Genomic DNA, 24,493 nt, shown 5'->3' on the forward strand with positions numbered 1-24,493 from the left:
GGCCACAGCCAAGACTACCTCCAGAGCCATCAGCAATCTCTCTGACCTGCCAAAAGCTCCTCCCCGCTTCCCTGGTTAATAGGATGAAATCACCAGGCAAAAGAATATGATGAAGCATTTCACTTATATAGTATTTTTCTTTCCAAACACTTAATAAGCCTCTCTGGTCTCGCTGATCTTGCATTCTTCCCGTGAAGGGGGCCAGAGACCCATGCTTGGCATTTCAGAGTTTGCGCGGCTTGACAGATCATCTAGTCTGCTTCCCTCACTTTTAGAGTTATGGGAACTGAAGTCCAGGGAAGTGAAATCGCTTGCTGGGATCACAGGGATGCCTCTCCCTCCTCTCAGCCCCGCACACTTTCTGCTAGGCTCATGCTGCTGTTCTGTCCATTTTGCACAAGAGAGAGGGGGCTCCAGAGTGGGGGAATAGAGTTGGAATTAGAAATTAGTTTTGTGTGACCGGCTTACAGGTGGTCTTAAACCTTAACAGGTTTAAGATCCTCTGTAAAATGGGACTAGTGTCACCTCAACACCTACCTTGCAAAGTTGATTATTGGGAATCACACTTGTGTAAGTGGTATAGTCTTGGCAAACAGTAGGCGCTAAATAATGTCTAGCTGGAGGAATGGAGCCCTGTTCCCATATGGCATTCATCCAGCCAGTGTGTGGAGCTGGGGGAGGGATAGGCACGACTCCTGAGGCCCAGATCCTCCCTGAAGCAGGAGGCCCAGCACCCGCCCAGGCTAGCCAGCCAGCCCTCCCCGGGGAACACAACGTCCAGAACAGTCTATAGTCCCCATAGTATGCCTCATGCGTGAGACCTGACCAAGGACGTCTGTGAACAAACCGTTCACAGAGAACTTAATGAGATTGTGAGAGTGCTGATGGTTGGGTGTGGGGATACAGGCCATTGAAGGTGAGAGGGCTGGTGTGATCAGTTTGGTGGTCTGCCCAAGACAGAGACCCTGCGGATTGGATAAGAGGGAGCCAATAGGTTTGAGGGGGTCACATGTCCCTTGCGCTTCCTCCTATTCCCCCAGGACCCCCTCTTCACCCAGCCTCCTCCTAAGGGCAACTCTGTTGTATTAGGATGAACCACACGGTGTACTGAAATGAACCACGTGTCAGAAAGGGGGGTTGCCTCCTGGGTCCTGCCACTTGCTCCCCGTGTGTTCTTGGCCGGGTCCCTTCACCTCTCCTAGCCTCAGGATCTTCATGCGTAACATGAGATCCTCCCAAGATGTTGGTATGTAAACAACAGTGCTCTGGAATGACTCCATGCAAGCTGTTGCTCTTCAGCCTCCTGAACAAGGTGCTCTTGTCTCTCTTCCCATGAAACCTCCACCTCTCTCCATCTTCCGCACCACTGAGGCCGCAGTCTCTTCTAACAGGGTACGCTAGTCCCCCGCGCTGTTCCCCGAATGCCACCAGGAGGCGCCCCTTGCTCGCTGAAGCCGGCCGGGCTAATAACTCCTCGGGGCCGGGGCGGGCTGCCCCTTTGCGCAGGGCGGTGGAGAGTGCGGGCTGCGCCGGGTTCCCCACCTGAGGTCGGTACCTCGCAGCGCCCGCTTGGCCACGCGCCCCTAGCCTCTGCCGGGCGCCTCTCCCCCGCCGGGCGCCTCCCGCTCGGCCCGGGCCCCCAGGCAGCCGCAAGTTTGCCCCCAGCCGCGCGGACCCGCGCCGGCCCTGCCCGCTGCAGCCCACCCCGTTCCCGCCACCCCCGCGCCTGGGCTCCCAGGCGAGGCTCCGAGGGGCGCTGGGGGGGCGTGCGGCTGCCCGCGGGGCTCCGGCCCGGCCTCGAAGGGGCGCCCCCCCGGCCGGCCGTGCGCGGGGCTGCAGCAGTTCCCCAGCTGCCCGCCGGGCGGCGCCCCGCGCCTCGCCTCGCTCCTCCCGCGCTCCCCGCGCCGGGCTCGCTCGCAGCCGGACACAGACTCTGCCTTCAGCTGCGGGCGGATCGGGCTGGAGCCGCCGCGGCTGCTGCGGAAGAGAAAAAACGGCCAACAGCAGCCCCGCGGCCGGCCCGGCAGCGCCCGGCCCCCGGCTCAGCCCCCGGAGTGCGGAGCCTCCCAGGTAAGGGCAGCGGCGCCCCCGGCCCGCTCCTTGCGCTGCCCCCGCGCCCCCGAGTCCCCTCAGCGCGGGCCTCTCCCGCACCCCGACTTCTAACGTCTCGCCGCTCCTGCCCTCGGGGGCCGCGGCCCCCGCCCCCGCCCCCGCGCCCTCCTCCCCGCTCCCGCCTCCCGCCTCCCGCCAGCCCGGTCCCTGGCACTTTGGTCCCTGCGTCTCCAGATTCGCCGCCGAACCCCCTACCGCTCTGCTCCCGTAGTTCCTCCAGTCTTCATCCCGGTCCGTCTCCCTCCCTCCGCATTCCTTCTCCGGGCTCGCCGTCCTCCCGCTCTGGTCCTCCCCCTCCCCGTGCAACTCCCAGCCCTGCCTCTGCCCCCTGCAGGGATGACAGCCCCTTCCCAGCCTGGCGCGTCTCCCCTACACCTCGTCACCCTCCGCTTCTCCCAGCGCCGCTGTTCCCCGGCTACAGCCCCCCATCCCGGCTCAGCCTGGCATCCCACCAAGCCCCCTCCCCCTTTCCTCACTGCCATCTGCCTCGACTGCCCCCTGCCCCTGCACTGGACTCGGGCCACCACCACACCCCCCACCCTGCACACCGTCTTGCTTGGGGGAACCAGCGTCCTATCAGAAATGACCCTGTTTCCCGGGGCGAATGGGGCTCCCACCCATCCCACCCTAGTTCATCCGAGTGGGAAGTGAGGGAGAAACTCTAGACACCTGCAATGGGCACGTGATGGGGGAGGGGGCTGGGGTGGAGGGGGAGGGGGCTGGGGTGGAGGGGGAGGGGAGCTGGTTTAGATTCTCTCCAGTGAGGACTGGCAGAGCTGTGCGCTCCGACCTGGCTGGGGTGGAGGGCGTGCAGGCGACAGCTGGGACAGGGGGTTCAAGGCACTGAGAGCACCTGTGTCTCTTTCCCTGGCTCCCTTGAGCTGAGCAAAGTGAGGGGAGGAGTTGGAGCCTGGGGAGAGTTGGCTGAGGGCCTTGGGGTGGGGGAGGAGGCGGCCGAGGGGGCTGGGCCCCAGTCGCCTCTGGCCCGTCTGCCTGGCAGTGGTGGGGCAATGCGGGCTGAGCCACTCCCGGGCTGGACCTTGGGCTGCGTGGCTCTTGGCATCTGTACTTGATGCTGCCATCTTCCTCTTGGTGCTGTTGTCTGGTGATGCCACGCGGTGCCACCTCCCTGCCTCCCTCCAGTGGCTCTCCTGGGCATGTCTCCCAGGGGTCTGGGTTGTCTGGAAAGAGGAGGGGAGCTCTGGGCACAGCTGGGCCCTTTTGCCAGGCAGTGGGCAGCTGTCAAGACCAGGCCAAGAGGTCTGAGGGCTGGTCAGGAGGACTGAACCCTGCCAGGAACAAAGAACTACCTTCACTTTCACTCCCTATGGGTCACCCGGGTGGTAGTGACACTTCTAGGAGCACCCGGAAACTGCGGGCGTGGTATCTCCGGGGAGAGAGGCCGCCTAGGTTGGCAGTGGGCATCTGAGAGACAAATCCGGTCCTGCCTTACTCCCTGAGTGTCTGTGCTCGCGTGGTCAGGGGCGAGGGGCTTGTCGAGGTACACTGTGTTCCGGTCCACCAGGGATGGGAGCCCCTGGAATTCCACTGGGCGTCATCATGCTGGCTTTATCTGCTGAAGCTGCAGCTCAGCCTTCATCATTAATCAGGTTTATTATTTTTCTCACTGGCCGGATGTGTTCCTCAAGGTCACGACCCTTCGGAGAGTTAATCTAATATGCACACATTACAGTGTCTGGGTTTGTTTAATTTTCCATATTTTGTTCATTCCTTGTGGCCCGGGCTTGCCCACCAGCCTCCTGCCTGCCTCACCAGCTCCACCCCGCTGTCCTCCTCTGGACCTGCCATCTGAAACCCAGAGGCAGCACTGGTCCCTCCGGGTGGGGAAGAGGTGGATGCTCGGGAGGGGAGGTTGAGAGGAGATCTTGGTTTTCTGTGTTTTTCCCATCCCCCTACCTGGGCATCTTGATCGGTGGCTGCTGTCTTCCCCAGCACTGAAAATTCTTCCAAGAGCCTGGGTCGGCTTCATTGTCTGATTTCCACTTTGGTTTTCCCTTAGGATGGAGAGGGAACTTTAGTACCAGGAGAGAGGCAGAGACTCTAGGAGAAAGTCCTAGTTGCAGGGAGTCAGGGCGTCCAGGGGAGAGGAGCTCAGCTGCTTCTGAGGTGGTTCTCAGCCATTGAGAGATGGAAGGGAGGACGGGGGGACCGGCCCTGGGTTGGGGGAGAGACTGCTCAGAAAGCAAGAGGAGCAGCGAGGCGGAAGCTGGCCTTCGTGTGGCTGGCAAGGGTGGGCTGCACCGTGCGTGTGTGGGAAGGATGCATCTCTTGGTGCTTCTGCATAGTACTAATCCCTTATGTGTGTATGGGGTTCTGCAGCGTTCCAGATGCCTCTCAGAACAATTACTTCATTTGATCTCTACTACAGCCCTGCAAGCATCTGATCACTTCTTACAGACAGCCTTATAAGGAGGCATTCACGACCCAACAGAAACTGAGGCTCAGAGAGGCTGGATGCCTTATCCAAGGCTCCACAGCTGGGTCCCAGGCCTCTGGACGCTCAGTCCAGTGCTCTTGGGCTCGTTGCTGTTGCTTTTTAAGGTCTCAGCTGTTCAGTCCTCAGAAAGCCCACCGTTGGTCCTGCGTGTTCCTCCGTTCATCCCCTTCACCCTCTCCAGCGATGGCTCACCGCTTCCACCCCCACCCCAGGCCTGGTGGAGTCTTTGCTCTGTAGTCTTCTCAGCCTTAGACTGGCTGCCTGGGTGTCCCGCCACTCCCTAGACCCAACCAACCACCCCCTACCCCAAGTGGGCACTGCCTCTTGCCTCCTCCTTGTGGAAAGAACGGCTGGGTTCCCCCAGGCATGCAGCCGGGGCGCCTGGGGCACCCTCCTTCCCTTTCCCTGGTGCCTTAGGCCTCAGCCCACTCAGTTCTTCTGGGCACTTTGAGTGTCCACTCCGACCTTTGCTTTCCCACTGCCGTGGTCCCTACTTGGGCCTTTGGCTGTTCACCGTGAGTTACGGTCCTGAAAGCTTCCTTGCTGGGCCTCCAGCCTCAGTTTCCAGCCATCCTGCTGCTGTGCCTGTCTTCTTACAGAGGGTAACGCTTCTCACGGGGGACCCTGTCTCAGCAGCCGTCAGTGGCAGTGCCTTCCAAGATGCCTTGGAGGTGAAGGCCCTCTGCATGCTGACCCCAACTTTATGTCACAATGTGTGGTGTCTGGCATGATCTTGTCCCCCCTCCCCCTGCCACCCAGCCCTGGCACTGTGTGTCTTCACCCTGGCCCTTTGCGTTTCCTCCTCTTTTCCTCCCATCCATCTATTGCCCAGCCTTCAAGGTGCTGCTGGAAGAGGAACCAGTTCTAGCTACCAAGTGTCAGGCAGACCTGGGTTCCTGTCCTTGCATCACTCCCTGCGTGACCTCAGACAAGTTGCCTCACCTCTCTGAGCCTCACTGCCCTCACCTGTAGAATGGGGACTCTGAGCCTCACTGGCCTCACCTGTAAAATGGAGATAAATCTCACCTGCTTCAGAGGGTTAGCAGCATGGAATGTGAGTGGGAGTGTGACTCGTCTGGTGTGAAGGGCACCTGCGTGGGTATGGAGGGCACATTCTCTGGGTGGCCTCCTCCTGCTCTCCCTCTGTATGGGCTGGCCGAGCCCCCGGATCCTAGCTGGCACTGGTAATCGTCTGTCCGTTTGTCTCCCCACCCAGACGGCAGATCCCTGGAGGAGCAAGGCCTTTGCCTGACACCTTTTCACATTCCCGACTCCCAGCAGAGCGAGGCTGTTCTTCAACATCCTGTAAATCGGCCCTGTTCGTAGTAAGGACATAAGATATAGTTGTTGCTTGATTATAACATTCTGTTACATAAAATAGGGTATGCCTTACATTTAGCAAATCCAATATGAACAAAAAAACTTATGCCACGGTTGCAGGCTGGGTAAATTATGGGAAGGAAGGAAGGAATCAATATAACATTGCATTGACTGCGTACTCCGCTTGTTTCGCTCAGTGAGTCCAGCTACCCCGCGAGTTAGCTGTGGGCATCTCCTTTTTCACAGATGAGGAAGGGAGTCCCAGGGGGTCACACACCCTGTCCCACATCCCAGACTGGTGAGTGTGGTGTGATCCCAGCTTCTTCCCCTACACTTGGGCATCCTCTGCTTTAAAAAACAAGAGGGAGACACTTTTTGATTCATCACGGGTTTTCTTTAAACAACTGAGCACTTAAGTCATTTACACAGAGCCCAGCAGAGATGGGGTGGTTGTGGAGTCCCCTGTTTGGGGGGTGGGCCGGACCCTCCTCTCCCACAGGGCGATGGTTTGGGTGGATAGCACAGCAAGACACCCAGTCTCTGGGAGCATGGCGCGTGTGTTGATTGCACCTGCCACCAGCGTTCAGACCTGGCAGGAGCTGGCAGGGGTGCTCAGGAATGGGGGAAGGAAGACTCGGTGAGGAGGCTGAGAAGGGGCTGTACAGGCAGGTTGAGGGGAGAGAGGATGATCTGAGGATTGGGCGCTTGGGCACAGGACGAGGCAAGTGGGAGAAGAGTCCGGTGTGTAGCGGAAGGCTGGAGTCAGGGAGCAGTGGAGTGTCACAGTAGACGGGATGGGTAGAACTGCTGGAATCCAAGAGGACCCTGACCACCCAACAGAAAAGGCTCAGGTCAGTGCAGCAGGTTCGGGGGAGCCAGTGAAGATTCGTGGACAGAGGAGTGCTGTGCAGAAGCACAGGTTGAGGGCTGGGCCTGGGCGCTGGTGACAGTGAGGCGAAAGGGGGGTAAGCTTGAATGACATTTCCAAGAACAGCAGAGCGCGCTGACAGATTGGATGCAGCAGATGAAGGAGCCGGAAGTGTCGGAGATAACTTTGAGATTTCCAGTGCTAGAGACCAGGGGGCATGGCGATGCGAGGGGAACAGGGAAGCCGGAGGGGGAAGCAGGTCTGAGAGAAAGCTGACAGTGCGTGCCTGGATGTGCTGTGCCTGAGGAGGAGCCTGGAGCCATCGGGGCTCACCTGCTGAGTTCCTGGGCAGCAGCCACCGTCTAGTCTTGTGCAGGAACAGGCCTGGGGCATGTGCGGCCGGGGGCCAGCTTAAGTCATCTCGCATTCCTCAGTCTCACCTCCCCAGCCTCCTGCCAGCCCTCGCCGCCCTCCCTCCACGGTACTGGGACCCTCGTGTCTGATATTCACTGCCCTGGAAGTTCGTCCGTCTGTGCCTGTCACCACAGGGGACTGAGCGTGGGGCTCCCATGCAAATGGGCAGGGCCTCGTCCGCTTTGTTCACTGAGCTATCCCTAGTGCTTGCACAGAACAGGTGTTAAGTCAATATTTGTCCCATTTAAGGGACCTCAACTCATGTTTAACAGACGCTTGTTACAGAGATAAATTCAGAGGCTGCGGAGGGTGAAGAGCAGCCAGAGGGACTGTGTGGCCTTAGGCTTCCGGGAATGGGGTGCCCAAGGCTCCTTGGTGCGACCCTCTCCTCTCCTCAGTGTCCAGCCTCTTGGTGCCCACTTGTGTTGTCAAAGTAAGGCTGGCATCGTTTGCCCCAGGGAGGCCATGGGCAGGCCCCCTGAGGCAAACAGTGCCCCCGCCTGTGCACCCCTGACTTCCACCTAAAGTTGGAGAGCAGGGAGACCCAAGTGGTGAGGGTGATAGCTGTGCCATGCTGCGGGGTGTCGGGAGAGAGGACGCAGACGCCTGAGTGCCGAGTCACAGTGGGCATCTCGGGAAGGGGACAGCTGGGAAATAGAAGGCCAGGCTAGGATTGCTGCCTCGGTTTCTGCCCTATAAACAAAGGCATAGAATAAACTCTACTTCACAGAGTTCCCAGTTGAGTGTGACAGTCCTGTGAAGGCCCCCAGGAGGGAGTGGGAAGGGGCCGGCCCCCAGCACAGAGGAGTCGCAGTGGTGGCCTGGGAGCGTGACTGGGGAGTAGACACAGGTTTAGAATTGGAGTTTAAGGGCCAGAGTTAAAGAGGAGGATTTAATAGAATGAGAAATCAATAGCCCAGAGGAGGTTAAGTTGTGTAAGTGAGAGGCTGGCTGCAAGGCACACTTAATAAAAAAGAAAAGTTTAAGAAGGCATGGAAGATAGGGCACATCTGGAGGCAGGGGAAGCCGGTGTTGGCCGGTTTCTGCTCTCCCTGTTCTCCAGCCTGAGGAGGCTGCTGAGAAGGGAGGTTGTGTTCCGGGAGTGAGTGAAGGGCACTCCCTGTGTCCCCCTCCCGGCCGGGGTAGTCTGGGTGGGAACCTCTGTTGCCACCCCTGAGGCTGTGTGGTGCAGTGGTTGGCCTGGCCACTTCCAGATCAGATACACAGGACAAATCCCAGCTCTTCCAGTTCCAGCAGTGCAACTTTGGGCACAAAGCTATGCAAGCCCACCCTGGCCTCCATGACCCTCGGCAGCTGTGCTGAGCACCAGTCTGTGGCAGCAGTGGTTATTAGTAGTTATTATTGTGTTGCATCCTCATAGCATCTCTCCTAGCCCAGTCCAGTTCCTAAGACTCTACGGAATTGTGTCTCTAGCAAGGCTGGTGAAAGGATGGGGATTTGGGAGGCAGCAAAGCTATTTTTTTTTTTTAATCAGAAAAGCCTATAGTGGGTTTAGTCCAAGCCCCAGAGAGAACAGGGGCCCAAAGCCCAGGGTGTTTAAGTCACTTGTCCAAGCAGTGTAACAGGGGAGTGGCAGAGCTGGAGCATAAGCCCAGGGCTCCAGGCTTCCCAGCCTGCGTGTTTTAAAAATTTTTTTAATTTTTTTTGAGATGGAGTCTGGCTCTGTTGCCCAGGCTGGAGTGCAGCGGTGCGATCTCGGCTCACTGCAACCTCCGCTTCCCAGGTTCAAGTGATTCTCCTGCCTCAGCCTCCTGAGTAACTGGGATTACAGGTGCCCACCACCACCCCTGGCTAATTTTTTGTATTTTTAGTAGATCCTGGGTTTCACCATTGACCAGGCTGGTCTCAAACTCCTGACCTCAGCTGATCCGCCAGCCTCAGCCTCCAAAGTGCTGGCATTACAGGCATGAGCCACTGTGTCTGGCTTAGCCTGTGTCTTTTGCTGGGTCTTGTGGCCCTGCATGCAGGAGCGAGAGGGCTGGAAAAGAGATGCTTCAACAAATTGTTTGGTCCAGTTGCAGCATCCAAACAAAATCGGACTAGAACTAAGCAGGCGGATGATTTTGATTCTTTAAGGCACTAGACCGTGGGCTCCGTGGGGGCACGGATGGGGCCTTGTGCTTTTGTCTCTAACACTAGGCTGACACATAGGTGTGAATTCAACAGTGATGATGACAATAATAATAGCTAATAATTATTCAATGCTTATTATGTGCCAAGTACAATGCAAAGTGCTTTCCATATATTATCTTAATCTGCCTAATAACTGCTATGAACTGAATGTTGGTGTTTCCCCAGAATTCATGTTGAAATCTTAACCCCCAAAGTGATAGTATTAGGAGGTGGGGCACTTGGGAGGTGATTAAGTCATGGAGCAGAGCCCTCACGAATGGGATTATGCCCTTAAAAAGAGAACCCGCAAAGCCCCCTCACCCCTCCCACTGTGTGAGCACACAGTGAGGAGGCCCATCTATGAACCCAAAAGCCCTCACTCGACTCTGAATCTGCCAGCACCTTGATCTCGGGCTTCCCCGCCTCCAGAACTGTGAGAAGCAAACTTCTATTGTTTACCAGCTACCCAATTTATGGTATTTTGTTACAGCAGCCCAAATGCACTACGATAATAACCTTAAGTTTATTATACCCATTTTACAGATGAGGAAGCTGAGATTCAGAGTAGATGATTCATTAGCCCAAAGTCCCATAGCTGGTAAGAAGCAGAGTTGAAATGTTGTACCCAGGCAGTGTGATTGCAAGCTTTAGTGGGAAATCCTTTGTGTGCATGCATGCATGCTTGTGGGTGCACAAGTGTATGTGAAATATGCACTAATTCCCTAATTCCTAGATTCTACCTCTGGCTACTTCACTACTGGTTTGTTTTTTTGTTTGTTTTTTTTTGAGACGGAGTCTCACTCTGTTGCCCAGGCTGGAGTGCAGAGGCGCGATCTTGGCTCATTGCAACCTCCGTCTCCTGGGTTCAAGTGATTCTCCTGCCTCAGCCTCCTGAGTAGCTGGGATTATAGGTGCCCACCACCACACCTGGCTAATTTTTGTATTTTTGGTAGAGACAGGGTTTCACCATGTTGGCCAGGCTGATCTCAAATTCCTGGCCTCAGGTGATCTACCCGCCTCAGCCCCCCAAAGTGCTGGGATTACAGGCATGAGCCACTGCACCCAGCCTACCTCACTACCGCTTCTATACTTCTGTTCCTCATCTCTTAGGCAAGGAGGCCAATGCTCATTTCCAGAACCGGCACCCTCAAGCCCCAGTCCCAACCCGTCCAGCCATCAGCAGGCGTGGAGAATGAGTGATGGTGCCTCTATGCATTTTGGGACTCGCCTTCCCTTGGCCTGATTTCTTTGATCCCTGAGTGAGAGGGTCACTGGCAGTATTGGGGAAGTGATTAAAGAGCCACCTCCTGAATCATGTGCCATTCTTTTCCACCATGCAGGCCATCCAGGGAAGGGCCTGGTGTGGAGGCAGGAAGAAGGCAGCGACATAAAACATTGATGAGACCCTCTCCTGAGCTGCCGAGTCTGAGCACTGATTAGTGCTCAGGTGAGACAGGACTTTAGGAGGTTAAAAGCAGCCCTGCCCCCACTGGACCAACCAGGGTTGTGTCCACTCACCACCTCCTCCGAGGGCCTGGCTGGCTGGCCTGGCTGCCCCAGGTGAATAGCCGAAGATTAGAAGGAGTGGAGTCTGACTGGGGTCTTGGACTCCCAGCAGCAGCAGCAGGATAGGGAGTCTTTTTGGAAGAAACCCAATAGTAGCGTTGTTAGAGTCTGGTCATGATTGCTCCTGACGGCATCTCCCCTAGCCTAGTTCAGTTCCTAAGATGACAACAGAACAGTGTCCCTAGCATGGCTGGTGATGGGATGGAAACTGGAACATCTCTCTTTTTGGAGGCAGCAGAGGCATCTTCAGAATTAAAGAAGACAAAAGTGTGTTTGAGCGGGGCACAGGGTATGCAGAAGACCCTGTAGAGTTATTTCCAGGTGGGAGGTCAGCACAACTCTGCCCTTATGCTGAGGTTGCAATGCCATTTTCTTGTTTTGTTTTGTTTTTCGTTTTTTTGAGACAGAGTCTCACTCCCACCTAGGCAGGAGTGCAGTGGCACGATTACAGCTCACTGTAGCTTGAACCTCCTGGGTTCAACTGATTCTCCCAATAGCTTGGGACTACAAGCATGCACCGCCATGCCTGGCGAATATTTTGATTTTTTGTAGAGATGGAGTCTCACTGTGTTATCCAGGCTGGACTCAAACTCCTGAGCTCAAGTGATCCCTCATCTTGGCCTCCAAAAGTGCTGGGATTACAGGTGTGCGCCACCACACCTGGCCCACAATGCCACTTTCTGATGGTAGTCACATGCGCAAAGGCTTATTATGTTCTTGGTGATTTGTGTCCTCTCCCCCAAAGAGCTCACAAGGCCGCAAACCTGAGAGACAGGAGGGCAGTTAAAATTATTGTCCCAGACTCTCAGAGTTTCAGTAACTAGCCGAAAGCCACATAGTTATTTGACTGGGAAGTTGGATCAGTTCCCAGGACTCCTGCCCCTTGCCCAGGGCTGCGTCTGCCACCCTGTGCCTTCCAGTTTGTGCGGTGGTAGAGGCAGTGGTCCCTGGGAACACCTGCTGTTCCCAAGGTAGAGAATATCACACGGAAGAAAGCAGCACTTGTCAGGTAATGATAACGCCTGTTGTATTGCTGGGAAAACTGAATGAAGTCCAGGGAGGTTAAATGAATCCTAGAATCTTATTCTTGAAGGAACTCGAGATCATTGCATTTGATGTCCTACCTGAGCTTCTATTATCTCCTGCGGGTGGTTATCCTGCCTCGGCTGCTGCCGCCTTCTGCTCTTCTTCCTCTTTCTCCATTTTCCCCTTCTTCTGAAAGCTAACATCATTGAGCACTTTACCACCTTCCAGGCACTGTTCTAGATGCTTTATATGTATTAAGTTGATTCTCCAGCCAATCCTATGAAGTAGATGCTGTTGTCTCACTTTACACATGAGGAAATAGACCCACAGAGGTTATGTAGCTTGCCCAAGATGACCCATGAGCCAAGTGATAGAGTCGGGATATGAACTAGGCAGCCTGGGCCGTGCTCTGGAGTGATCCTAAGGCAGGCCAACCCTCAGTTGGGCAGCTGTGAAACAAGGGAGCACATGAAGGCACCCAGTGCCTTGCCCGGCATAGGGAATGTGCTCAGTCAATGCAAGTGACTTCTAAACATACCGGGAGGTTTTACCTTAGACTGAGCCAAATTGATTTCCCATGGGTCTTTTTTTCCTTTCTTTCTTTTTTGAGACAGAGTCTCGCTGGGTTGCCTAGGCTGGAGTGCAGTGGCGCGACCTCAGCTCACTGCAACCTCCACCTCACGGGTTTGAGCGATTCTCCTGCCTCAGCCTCCCGAGTAGCTGGGTTTACAGGTGTGCACTACCACACCTGGCTAATTTTTGTATTTTTAGTAGAGACAGGGTTTCACCATGTTGGCCAGGCTGGTCTCGAACTCCTGACCACAGGTGATCCGCCCGCCTTGGCCTCCCAAAGTGCTGGGATTACAGGCGTGAGCCACTGTGCCTGGCTCCCATGGGTCTTTGTTCTGCACCCTCCTTGGAACCCCATTCCAGCCTTCTGAATGTGAAGCTACCTAATGAACAAGAAGCAAAGCCAACTTTCAGTCTCCTCCTACCTGAGTTTCCAAGACTCTTCCCCAAACTGAAATCCCCTGGCCAGGAAGATAACAGCCTGGGGGCCTAGAGAAATGTCCAAGGCTGGGACTTGCCTCATGAGGGAGATAGATCCTTGGCCGCGGGGCTGCGCTGAGGGTTGTCACACATCTGTTCTTTAGCACATGTTTCCAGAGTGCCTCCTATGTGCCAGACACAGCCACAGAGCAGCACGGGTGGCCCCATCTCAAGGCTGGGCCCTTACAAAATGTGTGCACAGACACCTGCCGAATCTGTCAGATGCCAGATTGGTGGTGGGGTCCTGGGGACAGGAGCCTGAGGACTAGGAGAACTGTTGCTTCTCTGCTGCTCCTGGGAAGCTGCGTGGGGATGCAGACACCCCATCAGGGGGCCAAAATTTCAGCTGATCCAAATCCAAGAGCATAGAGTAGGCAACTAGATGGAGGAAGCTCACCAGTTTATTTGTGCTAAAATAGCATCAGCTGACTCTCCTTTGAAAAGTAACGGTCCTGCCAGAGTCCAGAGTAAATAGGCCGGAACATGAGATCTGCCAGGTGGGGTGCAAATTGGCAGTAAACAAAGCAATCGGGCTGTCTGAGTAGTGGAAGTCAGCTGAGAAAGTGCATTTCTCCTGCACGGAGCTGCGGGGTGGCAGCTGCTGGGCTCTCTCTTCCCCTCTGCTCCTTTGGGGAGGGGAGTGGGAGGGGGGATGTCAAGAGCTTGACCTTGGGCTCTAGGGGTGGAGGAGGAGCCGACTTTTGTCCTGTATTCCTGGGCCAATAATGCTGCTACTTCTCTCGCTCTGCTTCTCCAGTTGCCGTCCTGCGTTACTGCAGGTCCTCACACCAGCCCTCCATGGCAGGTCTTATTAGTCCCATTGGACAAGGGAGAACACAGATGTCCAGAGAACCTGAGACACTGACACAAGGTCACACAGCTGAACCTGGGCTTTGTGGTTCGGTGTTGCCCGAGTCTGCCTTCGTCTCTTTAGCCACTCCTTCTCCATGTGGCCAGTGCCTTTCTAAGGAACTTCCAGTTCCCAGCAAGGGAAGAACCTGAGCAGCCCAGCTGGGAGACGATCAGGGTGGGGCTGGTAGAGCAAGGTCAGGCCACCCTTGGATGCTTTGGGGAGGTCATCAGAGATCATCATCTGTCTCCCCACGAGGCATGGTCTCCACTGCACAGGGACTGTTTGCTTCTGCATTCTTTTTTTTTTGTTTTTTTTTTTTTTTCCTGAGACGGAGCCTTGCTCTATCACCAGGCTGGAGTGCGGTGGCACGATCTCGGCTCACTGCAACCTCCGCCTCCCGGGTTCAAGTGATTCCCCTGCCTCAGCCTCCCGAGTAGCTTGGACTACAGGCGTGCACCACCATGTCCGGCTAATTTTTTGTATTTTAGTAGAGACAGGGTTTCATCATGTTAGCCAGGATGGTCTCGATCTCCTGACCTCGTGATCCGCCCGCCTCGGCCTCCCAAAGTGCTAGGATTACCAGCATGAGCCACCGCGTCTGGCCGTTTCTGCATTCTTTCCCCAACAACCAGAACAGCACTGGGTGCTCAGTATGTGTTTAGTGGGTGAACGGTTGCTTTGGTGAGCCGCTTGTCTGCAGAGGCCCTGGACTCTGGAGCCCTAGACTAGCAATGAGCCTTGGCTCTGGAAAGCTTGGATGGGCTGCCTTCGACTCGCAGGTGTATGGGATTGAAAAGTCGATTGTGTGATCTCAAAACACATTTCCCCTGGTGGATGACAGGACTGGTTTCTCAGGTTAGCGTAGCCGGTGATGGAGCTGAACCAGTACAAAGAGTAACCCCGGGCCTACCTGGACCTTGGCCCCAAGCACTTTACCCCCTCCTCGAACCCAGAGGAGCCTGGCATCAGTGGGTCAAGGGGGACTGTACTGGGGTGACTAGTGAGAGCCAAGGTGGCGTTTGGGATGACAGTGCTAACTTCTGGCTCAGGCTGTGGGCACTGCAGCTGCCATGAGTCAGGAGGAGGCTCTGGGAACATGGATTGGACCTGGGGTGCTCCTTCAGACACACCCAGTGTGAGCTAGGGGCTGCCTGCATCCTGGGAGCATTTATCCTCACGCAGAGCTAGTTACGTGGCAGGGCACTGGGCAGGTCAGGATTGGGTACTGTGGTGGCAGAGAGCCCTAGGAAGAGGTCGCCTTTGTGTGGGGATGACGAGGGTCCCTGCGGTCTGCAGGGTGAGCTGAGGTCCTGTTCCACCTTCTTGGCTTCTGGAGCCCATCAGGGGCTGCACCATGAATGCCCAGTGGCTCTGGACCTCCCTGCTCAAGGCTGCTGGACAGGCTTCCCCTTCTTACCCTTCTCAGTGGATCTGTGGTGCCTGCAGTGCTGGGTCCAAAGAAGCCTGAGGCCAAGTGTGGGCTCCCTGGGAAGGGCCATGGGACTCACTGTGATGTCTGACATGGCCACAGGGTACCATGGCTTTGTCAAGTCAGATTGAGTCCAGCCGTCTCATTTCACAAGTGAGGGCACTGAGGTTCAGAGAGGGAAGGAACTTGCCTGAGATCATGTGACTTGCAGAATCGGGGTTTGAAATGGGGTCCCCTGGCCCCTAGTGCCTTTGGTATCATACCTTTCATTAGACGGACTCACCAGGAGCCTCCCATCAAACCAGGGGAGCATGTGCCCTGCTCCCCACCTGACCTCATGCAGTGCCCATTCCAACCCCAGCTGCCAGCCATCCCCATTCATACTGGGCAGGGCATGGAAAGAGCTGCAGAAACAGCTGTGTCCTCTGGGTGTTGTGACTCTGAGAGGCACATGGAGAAGAGACCAGCAGGGGTGTTGCAGAAACCACAGCAGGCAGTCAACACGCACTTATCAGAACCACACCAAGGTTAGCCGCATGCTAAGTCCCCGTGTCTAGGCTGGGCATGGGGGCAGAGTGGGACAAGCTGATGGCTCTCCTCTGAGCAATCCAAGGAAGCTTCCTGGAGGAAGTAGGGCTTTGGGGAGGAGTGGCCTTAACTGGGGCACAGGGAGAGGCTGGTTTGATGTGTGGGAAGTAGCCTGGTGTGGTGGAGGGTGACGGGAGGGCATGGACAGCTGGAGTTAGAGTCCCTCTCTCTACTCACTCTGCAGCCTTGGGCAGGTTTATTCATGTATCTGAAGCCTCTGTTTGCTCAGCAATAAAATGGGGACAATAAAAAACCTAATCTCACAGGGTTGGGGAAGAGCAAATAAGATACCACCTATGAAAGGGCTTCTTAAGTCTGAAGGTGTTTTCAGTACGTACTGTGTGATTTTATTTATACAAAGTTCAAAAACAGGCGAAGTAATCTATGGTAATAGAAGCTGGGATAGCAGTTAGCCTTGGCAGGGGGCCTGAGAAAGGGCCTCTAGAATACTGATAATGCCCTATTTCGTGATCTGAGAGCTGGTTCTGTGGAAATTCCTTGAGCTGCACACTTGTGTGCACTTCTCTTTCTTTTTTTCCTTCGAGGCAGGTCTCACTCTGTGGCCCAGGCTGGAGTGCGGTGGCATGATCTCCATCTCCCAGGCTCAGGTGATTCTCCCACCCTAGCACCTGCCCTCTCACCCCAGTAGCTGAGTCTACAGGTATGCACCACCATGCCCCACTAATTTTTTATATTTTTTCTTTCTAGAGACAGTGTTTCTGTATGTTGCCCAGGCTTGAACTTCTGGGCTCAAGCGATCCTCCCACCTTGGCCTCTCGAAGTCCTGGGATTACAGGCGTGAGCCACCGTGCCTAGCCATGTGCACTTTTCTGTGTAAACAGTATACATCAATTTAAAAAGTTTGTTTTTAGGCCGGGCACAGTGGCTCACGCCTGTAATCCCAGCACTTTCGGAGGATGAGGTTGGTGGATCACTTGAGGTCAGGGGTTCAAGACTGGCCTGACCAACATGGTGAAACCCCATTTCCACTAAAAATACAAAATTAGCCGGGCGTGGTGGCACACGCCTGTAATCCAAGCTATTTGGGAGGCTGAGGCAGGAGAATCACTTGAACCTGGAAGGCGGAGGTTGCAGTGAGCCAGAGGTTGCAGTGAGCCAAGATTGCACCACTGCACTCCAGCCTGTGCAGCAAGAGTGAAACACCATCTCAAAAAAAAGAAAAAAAAGTTCGTTTTTAAAGTGCTTATCATAGTCAGGTTATAAATGGCTAAAGGGCGGTCACTTGACAAAGTGTCCAAGAGGAAACCTGGAATGATGTTAATAAAAATAGTAGTTGAACACTTTAGGCAGAAGAAGCATTTTCTCATTTAAACCTCAACAACTCACATTTTACAAGTGGGGAGACTGAGACTCAGCGAGGTTGCAGAAGTTGCCGAAAGTCGCACAGCCAGCCCGTGGCAGAGGGTCTGACCAGAGCCAGCGCTCAGTCCTGGGGAAGCTGGAGGACGCCAAGGCAGGTGAGGTTGCCCTGACCCCGCCTCAGCTTGCCGGGGCTTTGGCTTCTGGAGCTGCGTCATCTTTGTGGCTGTGCCCCTGCCGGGGTCCTGCCAGGCCTCAGCTTTCGTGGAATGTGGAGGGCAGCCTCAGCTCCCTGCGGCCCCAGGGTGGAAGTGCTTCCAGAGTGGGAGGAAGCAGGGGCAGGAGCTGGACAGCATCTGTCTGCAGGGTCTGCTGGGTGGGGACCCCAGGGCAGATGGTGTTTCACTCAGTTAAAACCCCTTAAGGCAGACCCCTGCCAGTGAGAGACGGAGCATGGCAATGCTTATCCCAGCAGAGGAGGGGAGCAGGGAGCCGCTGCAAGTTCCCTCCTGCCTTTCCGGGGCCCATGCTGGGGATTTATCTCCTCCCAGAGACCTAACTGTGCCCCAGACACTCGCACCTGCATCCTCCAGGGGTGGGCTGGGGGCTGGGAGGAAGACGGGCATTCGGGTGCTTTTGTTACCTTTGTGATGTGGCTGAGCCAGACAGCCTAGCTCACACTAAGCCACCCCTGGCATGTGGCCTTGTCTGGTGAGAGAGAGGTGGCATTGTGCTTGCATTTATATGCAGCTGGCAGAGCAGATACAGCCTCATTGTTGTTCAAGGTTTCCAATCAGGTGGGGAAAAAGAGGGCCTGGTGGTCCCACTCATGGGTGGAGAATGAGGCTTCTTTACCAGCGGAGCCAGCCTCACCTCCTCTGGGAGGCCTGCTCTGGTTAACCCCTTCAGCTACTTTATCCTGGCCCTCAGCAGGGACACATGTGCTGTGAATAGAGTGAGCTCATCAAGAAACAAGTCCTTTTATTTTATTTTATTTTATTTTTTTGAGACAGGGTCTCAGTCTATTGCCCAGTGACAGGATCTGGGCTCATTGCAGCCTCGATCTCCCGGGCTCAGCCTCTCCTCCCACCTCAGCCTTTTGAGTAGCTGGGACCACAGGCATGGGCCACAATGCTGGGCTGTTTTTTATTTTTGTATTTTTTGTACAGACGTGGTTTCACCATGTTGCCTAGGCTCTTCTTGAACTGCTGAGCTCAAGTCTGCCTGCCTCAACCTCCCAAAGTGCTGGGACTACAGGTGCCCGCCACCACGCCCGGCTGTTTTTGTATTTTTAGTAGAGATGAGGTTTCACCATGTTAGCCAGGATGGTCTCGATCTCCTGACCTCGTGATCTGCCCGCCTTGGCCTCCCACAGTGCTGGGATTACAGGCGTGAGCCACAATGCCCGATCCTATAATTTTTTTATATTAAGTCTGTCTGAAATATGTTGGTCCTGTCACCCCTGTTTGACTGGAGGCTGGCTGAGGGCAGGGACTATGGGGGACCCTTCTTTCCTCTGAGCCTGTCTTAGGGATCTCATCTGTATTAGTCTGTTTTCACGCTGCTGATAAAGACATACCCGAGACTGGGTAACTTATACAGGAAAAAGGGATTAATGAAGTTACAGTTCCACGTGGGTGGGGAGGCCTCACAATCATGGCAGAAGGCAAAGAGGAGCAAGTCACATCTTACATGGATGGCAGCAGGCAAAGAGAGAGCTTGTGCAGGGAAACTCCCCCTTATAAAACCATCAGATCTTGTGAGACCCATGAGATCTATCCTGAGATGCTATCATGAGAACAACATGGGAAAGATCTGCCTCCATGGTTGAATGACCTCCCACCAGTTTCCTCCCACGACACATGGGAATTGTGGGAGTTACAATTCAAGATGAGATTTGGGTGGGGATACAGCCAAACCATATCACCATCTATTGAGCATGTGCCCATCTACAGCACTGTAGTTTCCCAGGGTAGCTTTGGCTCCCTGCCTCAGGACCTTTGCACATGCTGTTCACTCTGCCTGCAACCCCTCCTTTCACCTCCTCTCCTTTTCTTGCTTCACCACTCCTTATCCATTTCTCTTCCAGGAAGCCCTTTCCTGACGCCTCCCTGAGCCTGCATAACCCCCCACCCCGACCCTCATGTGCTCTTGCAGCCCCAACCCTTGTTCCCTTTGGAGCACTCCCACCTTGCATTGTAACCTACAACTTGCATTGTAGCACTGAGCTGTGGGAAGCCAGGCATCAGGCCACCACATCCACTCCTGTGCCACACTTTAACACAGTGCCTGGCTTACAGGAGGATCTTGCCAAATATTTGTTGAAAGAAGCAAAGTGATCAAGCACCAAAGAGAGGAGCAAGCCCAGCTGCTGTGCCCATCAACATTAGAGGGATTGCCCTTGGCTGTGACCTCCTCCACCTTAGTCTGAGCCCCTAGCAGTTACTACAGGGAGGAGCCTAGAGCCCAGCCTGGGCACCAGTGACCACATCTGTTTTGCACAGCACTGGGTTCCTGACATCTGCACAGAGATGCAGCCTAATAGTGTCTCTTAGATGTGCTTGGATAGTCACATATGTAAGTCCCCTGTCGGGAGTGGTGGGGGAAGCAGGAAAAGTGCTGTCTGTCACTTATCCTTCTGTGAAACAAGGTGGAGATGATTTCAATGTATCCCTTGACTCCTGATAGGGAGTAGCCTCTCTCGCAACCTGCCTTTCCCACCTCAACCACCATCCCCACTATGTGCAAGTACGCTTTTAGGTGCTTTCACATCCAGCATCTCATTTAATCTCTCCAACAACCCTGGGAGGCAGCTGCTGTTGACCTGTTTTATAGATGAGGAGACAGAAGTTCAGAGTGGTTAAACTGGCATGCCCCGAGTCACACAGCTGGTAAGCAGTAGAACTAGGATCCCGTTCTCCTTTTTCTAGCATTACAGCTCCACTTGCCCTTCCTTCCTGGTGGCTCAGTGGCCTGCTTAGGAATAAGGGTGCCCCAAATGTGAGTCCTATGAGGCCCCCTGTTCTTGCTTAATGCCTGAGAGTCCCTGACCTTGGAAATGCCTGTGTGCCAACCACAAGGTGCGGGTGTGGAGAAACGTCTGCCTTTGACAAATAGCCCTGTGGTCCCAGGACATGCAGGGCTAATTCAAGTGCAAACAGTGTATTAGTATTTATTACTCATGCTCCACTGCTAATAAAATTTGAGTTTAAAAAATAATAGTGAGCAAATGAATCGGTCGATGGCCTGTGGGGAGAGGCTCCAGGGGAAGGATATTTCATGGAGAAGAGTGACAGGAGCCGAAGCTATTGCAGGCTCTAGAAGATGGGTCCTTGCTGGGGTGTGGGTGGGGGTAGGGGGACTTATCCTGGGGGCAGCTCTGCACTCTGGTCCAGTTTGGTGAGTCGTTAATCTGCACAGTAAAATTTGTCAGAAAGCACATTTGCCAACGGAGGCAGCATCTCCAGGCTGAGGAGGTGGCTGTTGGCTGGGTGAATAGCTTTCAAGTATCTATTTCAGTCAACTGTGCTTAAAATCCTTAATTTGGGAAGCCATTTCCTGCAAAGTCCCAAACCTGGGTTCCAGACGGAAGCCTCTGCCTTTGACAACTGCGTTATAGGGCGGGCTGGGTTCTGCCACGCAGGGCTGAGAATGGGGTTCAGAGACCTAAGAAGGTTCTAAGTCTCTGAAAAACCAAGGGACCTGCTGCAGGTTCTGTGATGTAGGAAGGCAGAGATGGCCCTGGGGTGTGGGGGAGATTCAGAGCTGGATGGCATTTTGGGGTGAGGAGAACTCTGATTGTTAGACCCCTCTTCCCTCCAGTGGACGGCACCTGTGTCCTACTGATGTCTCTGGAGCATCATCGGCTGGAGAAAATGCCAGTTCACAAAGAGGAGACCTGCTACGGTGTGACTTTGAGCTAGTCATTTTACTTCTTTGGACTTAGTTTCCTCTCTGCAGAGTGGGGGTGATGAGTCCTTCCTGGTTCCCTTCATAGGCTCAGGAGGGGAAGGATGGAGCTGTCTAAGCAGAAGGGTGTGACAGCCCTTTAGATATCTGGAGACAGCTCTCATGCTTTCCTTGAGAGCGTGCTTTGCTTAAGACTAGACTTTTGGAGGGCTTAGAAAATGTGGGTGGATTTGCGATTCTTATGTGTAAATGCTACCCTACAACCGCTTTCAGAATTTATCCATCAAGGCCAGAAAGATCAAGAGTGAAACTCAGCTTGTTGTGCCTGGTTCATGCATGTTTGTTTATGGAAGGAGAAATGACATTTTCCTTCCCCACATCCTCCTTTCATGTCCTCTGCCCCTGCCACAGGCACATGCTCTGTGGCGCTGCCCAAATAATCATTTAGACACCAGGAGTTTCCAATGCTCTGTACATGTGCTCTCCAGTGCTTACACCAGCCTCGAGGTGGGTGCCAGGATCATCCCATGTTACTCGATCAGGAAACTGAGACTAGAGCAGTGAGGGGTCTGCCCAAGGTCATAGTTACAACTGAACTCCACCTGTTTCTTTTTTCTTTTTCTTTTTTTTTTCTTTGAGACTGAGTCTTGCTCTGTTGCCCAGGCTGGAGTGCAGCGGTGCAATCTCAGCTCACTGGAACCTCCACCTCCCAGGTTCAAGCAATTCTCTTGCCTCAGCCTCCCGAGTAGCTAGGACTACAGGTGCATGCCACCACGCCCAGCTAATTTTTTTTTTTTTTTTTTTTTTTTGAGATGGAGTCTCGCTCTGTCGCCCAGGCTGGAGTGCAGTGGCGCAATCTCGGCTCACTGCAAGCTCCGCCTCCCGGGTTCACGCCATTCTCCTGCCTCAGCCTCTCCGAGTAGCTGGGACTACAGGCGCCCGCCACCACGCCTGGCTAATTTTTTTTGTATTTTTAGTAGAGACGGGGTTTCACCGTGGTCTCGATCTCCTGACCTCGTGATCCGCCTGCCTCGGCCTCCCAAAGTGCTGGGATTACAAGCATGAGCCACCGCGCCCGGCCAATTTTTGTATTTTTAGTAGAGACGGGGTTTCACTATGTTGGCCAGGCTGGTCTCGAACTCCTGACCTCAGGCGATCCACCCGCCTTGGTCTCCTAAAGTGCTGGGATTACAGGTGTGAGCCACCGTGCCCAGCCTGCCTGTTTCTCTTAGCACCCTGCAACCTCATGGTTCTGGCCCAAGGACGTCATACCAGTGACCTTTGGGTGTCCCGTGGAGCAGGTGGCATCCCTTCTTCTCCCCTTTACTCCCAAATGGAGACCCTCCCCCTGCTCCCACCTCTGGATGTGGGGCAGGGGGAAGGTCTCCATTCGGGAGTGCACCTGGTAGGTGCACGATTGAACATGGATCAAGACAGCCACAGGTGGAGCCGGGCACCTGTGGCCACTTGGGCCCTGGGCTGCGGGCGCAAGGGTGATTGCATGGTCCTGATTTGCGCTCCGGAGTCCTTGGTTGCTCCTCCCTAGTCCCCAAAGTGACCTGGACTTGCTGCTCTGAATGTCCATCCCCCAGCTCCATGCTTAGCTCTCTGCAGCCCTTTGGGCCCTACCCTGCCCCCAGCTTCCTTTGATCTGGCTGCCCTTGTGCCCGGGGGTCCGCCCTGGGTGTGGACCCAGGAGTCAGGTGGCCCTGTGGTGTTGTCAGGGAATGTCCCAACAGCTGAGAGGCATTGAGTCAAAGTCCTCTCAGAGGGGGAAAGGGTATTGTTTAGACATTTTGTGTAAATTAATAATATTGTAACTGTTAATTGAATGTCTATTGATTGCCTGTCAGAGGTTTGATTTAACCTGTCCTTCTCCCTCTGAGCTGGCTGGCTGCTTAAATAGTTTGCTCGCTTTGCCTTGTTTTTCTTGCTCTAGTGTGGACTCTTTCCCCCACTCCGCAAGCCTTGGTTTCATTTCACTGGCTTCATAATTAGCATCTTTTGCTTTCTGGCACTGGCCTTGGCCTCCCTGCAGCCACTGGTCCCTCCCAAGTGGATTCCTGTGATTCATCCCTCAACCAGAGTTTTCTGAAGTACCTGGAGACGCAGGACAAAGATAGAGTTGGTCTGTCTTTGTCCCCTTTCTTTTGGGGTTTTAATGCTTTGGGCTTATCCTTGGAGAGGGAAAAGCACATGTCACAGCTGGGTCAGAGGGGACTTCTAGAGTGAGAGATGGCAGAGAATAAGGTAAGGGTTAATAATATCTACAGAATGATAATATACTGCACACTCACTAAGCATTGGGCAGGGTTCTGAGGGCTTTCCTTGTATTATCTAGCTTAGTCCTTATAACAACCCTGAGTGCAGGTACTGCTAGCACCCCTTTTAATAGCTGAGCCTAGAGATATGGGCACAGGCAGTCTGATTCGGGGTGCTGGCTCCCTCAGTGCCCCTGCTGCCTCACAGCTGCTGTCTGGCCCAAGGATGTTACACCAGGGTTGGGTCATTGGGGCATCCCTGCAGAGCTGGATTACGGAGGGTCTTATGTGTATGTTCAAAAGTTTTAACTTGGCTGGGTGTGGTGGCTCACACCTGTAATCCCAGCACTTTGGGAGGCCAAGGTGAGTGGATCACTTGAGGCTAGGAGTTCGAGACCAGCCTGGCCAACATGGTGAAACCTGGTCTCTACAAAAAATGCAAAACTTACCCAGGTATGGTAGTGCATGCCTGTAATCCCAGCTACTTGGGAGGCTAAGGCAGAGAATTGCTTGAATCCAGGAGGCAGAGGTTGCAGTGAGCCAAGATTGAGCCACTGCACTCCAGCCTGGGTGATGGAACAAGACTCTGTCTCAAAACAAAAACAAAAACAAAAACAAAAACGTTTTAACTTTATTCGGAAAGCAACTGAAAGCCACTGAAAAATTTTAAACAGAAATAGCTTGACCAGATTTATTTTCAAAAATAAAAAATAATCACTCTGGCTGTAATGTGGAGGATGGTGGCCCCGACACAGGGTGGAGGCACGAAGGCACTGGCTGAGCCTGGCAGTGATCCTGCCAACAGGGCCAGGCACCGGGGTACAGAGGGGAGTGCGGGCCCAGAAGCACGAAGGAGGTGGAATTGCAGGACACCTAGGGGATGGTGGATGTGGGTGATGGGTGGTGGGTGGAAGGCAAGTGTTTACATGAGGCTCAGATTCTTCATTCAGGGCAGTTTGGAGTCAATTACCAAGACACCGGAGACGAGAGGACCAGATTGCAGAAGAAGGTGATGGATTCAGTTCCATTTTAGACTGGCTGGCTTTGAAGTGACTGAGGGACATCTATGTGGAATTGAATACACACACCCAGAGCCCAGGATAGAGACAATGGGTGGGGCTGGGGATTTTGAAATTAGGGCAAGTAGGGGGCACAGGGGCTTCGATGAGCTCCCCTTGAAAGAATG

The 24,493-nt window shown here is 54.3% G+C and overlaps 1 protein-coding gene across 3 annotated transcripts in view; it reads left to right on the forward strand.

Annotated features, from left to right (window-relative positions):
* Positions 1–1,960: 1,960 nt before the first annotated feature.
* GRIK4 (glutamate ionotropic receptor kainate type subunit 4) overlaps positions 1,961–24,493 on the forward strand; it is a 483,112-nt gene continuing 460,579 nt past the window's right edge. For all 3 annotated transcript variants that reach the window (XM_032167730.2, XM_058446675.1, XM_058446676.1), the window contains exon 1: positions 1,961–2,070. The gene's annotated coding sequence lies outside the window, so the exon portion shown is untranslated. The remainder of the gene's footprint in view (positions 2,071–24,493) is intronic.

The sequence above is a fragment of the Hylobates moloch genome, unplaced genomic scaffold (genome assembly GCF_009828535.3).
Source record: "Hylobates moloch isolate HMO894 unplaced genomic scaffold, HMol_V3 SCAFFOLD_11, whole genome shotgun sequence".
Lineage (NCBI taxonomy): Eukaryota > Metazoa > Chordata > Mammalia > Primates > Hylobatidae > Hylobates > Hylobates moloch.